We start from the raw sequence: 3,312 nt of genomic DNA, 5'->3' as shown, positions 1-3,312 counted from the left end.
AAAGAGAAAAAAAAAAAAAAAAGCAAAGCATGAAGGTAGAGAATAGGGACTTTTGTAAAAAACTCTCTGTCTACACCAAGGTCACTGCAGGAGGTGGGCAGGAGGTGCTCCAGGCCCAAGGCAGAAGACCTCTGCTGCCTAGGAAAGCCCTGTGTTGGAGCTGGCATAGAGGTCCTCAGAAGCAGCCCAGGGCTGGATCTGCTCTCATTTCATACAACGTTACTTACAATATGTGTGTCCTCTGCTGAAAGTTGTTACAGTTTCTCATTATAAAGCTAAGCTTAGCTTGCCTTTTTCTCCTCTCTTTTTGTCATTTTGCTGGACAGCACAACAAATGAAAATAACTCTTTCCTTGCATGTAACAATAGAACTTCTAAAAATAGGTTACCACATTTTGAAATGCTGAATTAATTTCACTCAAATTCATTATAGTTTCTAGCAGTTTTGAAATAAAACATGAAAAAAATCATGGCAAAAATAATAATTTGCTTAAGAGGATTATCTGTGTAAATGAGCTAATGTTTTTGTGCATCTGAATGGGTGAATAAGAAGTAATTTATATTCTACCATTTCCTCTAATGTTATATGGTCCTTACTACCACTTTACCTTGTTACTGTTATTTTTTCTTTTTGATTTAATCATTACTATCACTGAATTCATATTTATTGGCGGCATCTTAAAAAGCATCTCATCTATCATTCCTGATGTTCAGAGCTTGGCAGATGTATTTACAATGCCCTCAGTGAATAGGAAGATAAATCTGATACGTAAATTTAGAAAAACAGACATAAAGATATCTCTGCTTAAATTATTGTATTTCACGGGAGTACTAATCCTTACAAATCATGCGGATGGTGTTTTTTGAAAGCTACGTGCACTATTTTTATTGTGCAAGCCAAAAATCCAAATTAAAATGAGAACTATCACAAAGAGAAAAAGTTAGGTTCTGCTAGCTTAAAGCCAAGTCCATTTGTTTCACATACAGAAAAATTCAGCTCAGAGTATTCAGATAGGCTTTGCTGAGCAAGTAAAGAGAGTTGAAGAAGTTTTCCTAAGAATTTATACTAAAATAAATTGTCCTTTCCTGGTAGACTTGGTCCATACACTCACAGCAGGTAGATTTATGAAGGACATTTATTTATTATTATTTAAGGACAGATAATTTTACACACAGTAAAAAATCATTGTTAATGACAAATCTTGGCTTTGGCATAAATATTATGCAGAAAATATGACTCTTAAAGTAAAGATCTCTAAATCAGAAGGAAATACATGACCTTTGTACCCCCACCAAAGCAAGTCAGCAGCTCTGAAGTTTTAAATATTTTAAAACGCTCAAGAGAAATTGAACCTCATGAATTATTTGTAAAATTAATTCAAAGATATTTTTAAACATAAGAGAGAATTATATGCCAAATTATTGTCAAATTACTTACTAATATAATCAATATATTTTATTTTGTATTTATTTATTTTTTTTCTGGTACTCTTCACCTAAAGCTAAACAGATCCTTTTGTAATTCTCTTTTATTTTTCCTCATTCCTTTCCAGTATTAAAAATAATATGGAAATGAGCACAAAGTACAAGTAAACAGGCATTTTTGCTTTTGCTATATGCTATAGGTATGCTTCCTTTCAGTTCTGAGTGCCTCAGATGCCATCTGTTCAGTTTTAAACCATAGCATATCATCCCAGCACCATGTCTTTACAGCAACATCACCAAATTAGACCTGGAAAGTTAGTGGAGTATCTATCCAAGGAAGGACACCCTCACCCTCCTGACAGACCACATTTTCAGAGATCTCCAGTGATACAGACCCCATAAATTCCTCAGCCAACATGTTGTAGTTTCTCACATGTCTCAGTATTACTGAGACCTCTAATGTGAAACACAGGTTCTTCAATTTAAGCTCAATTATTTTTGATCCATCATAAACAGAACAGTAATTTTTTTCCTTATTTGCCACTTTGCAGTTTTTTGCTATTTTGGTATTTTGAGATAGTCCCCCTCAGTCCTCTCTTAAAGCTAAGCAATACTTCTGTTTTTAAATCTTTCACACTGAGATGGGAAGAGACAAGCCAACGAAACATCATATAGAAAATGATGGGGCACCAGATCATAGGCTCAGTAAGAGCCAGTGCCACTGACAATGCAGTGGCCTATAAAAGGGGGAAACACTGTACTGAAATGTTTAGTCTCTATACTATCCACATCACTCACTGAATCATTGGCTTGGAAGGGACCTCAAGGATCACCAAGCTTCAACCCCCCTGACACATTCAGGGCCATCAAACTCTATATCTAATACTAGATCAGCATGCCCAGGGTCCCATCCAACCTGGCCTTGAACACACTCAGGGACGGGGCATTTCTTTCCTTTAGCCTTCTTTGTTGACTAATCACCATACTCGTCTGTTAAAGCTAGTACCTGTACTCCAAACAATTATCCTGTTTTCAAAAATCTGCTTTAATAAAAACAAAAATATTAATACATGATCTTATTTAGTTCAGATTAAGGTCATTCTTCTTAAACAAACCCGATGTTATAAATGACCAAATAATTTAACTTTCAGTTCGTTCATGAGCATTTTTATCATGCCAACATTCTGCTTTGCTGGGCAGATATGGTTTTGACATCATATTTTGACACCAATGTATTCTCTTTTTTTGTTTTTTCTGTTTTGAAAAGTGTATATACATATGGATATGTACATGTATACTGATGCATATGTACACGTGTATGTAATATCTATATGAATTCACTGTGGATGTACAATTGTCTTTAATGAACTTTGGTTCAATTTTCTAGTTAATAGCATTCAGTAAAGCTGAGACACATTTTGCCATTCACTTCATCTGGATACAAAAACACTTCCACTGCTGGTTGCTGTCAGGTTATCCCCTGACACACATACATACAATATATGCATAGCTGTGAAAGCACCTGAAAAACATCTGTCTTCGGGCTTTTTTCATGCCATACATTGTTGTAAATTATAGCATCCATATCATGCTGCTACACATGCCATATTCATTAACTAATCCTGAAGATTAGTCCTTTCACACACATTCTATTTGCTGCTTATTCCAGCTGCAGAGAACACTGTACACTTGCTGATGGCATAGGTTAGACTGAGACTACTTTTTAACTCTTCACCTTATTCTTCTGAAAACACATAAGTAGAAGTCTCCAGTTATGTCAGTGCACAAACTTCAACCAGCCTGGAGGGATCCAAGGTTTCATTCCAAAGGATTGAACACATTCAGACTTCAGTTGCCCTTCACCTCTGAAAATTGGCAGATTTGGTTA

Source organism: Meleagris gallopavo, chromosome 4, assembly GCF_000146605.3.
Source record: "Meleagris gallopavo isolate NT-WF06-2002-E0010 breed Aviagen turkey brand Nicholas breeding stock chromosome 4, Turkey_5.1, whole genome shotgun sequence".
NCBI lineage: Eukaryota > Metazoa > Chordata > Aves > Galliformes > Phasianidae > Meleagris > Meleagris gallopavo.
Note: the sequence above shows the minus strand (reverse complement) of the source record.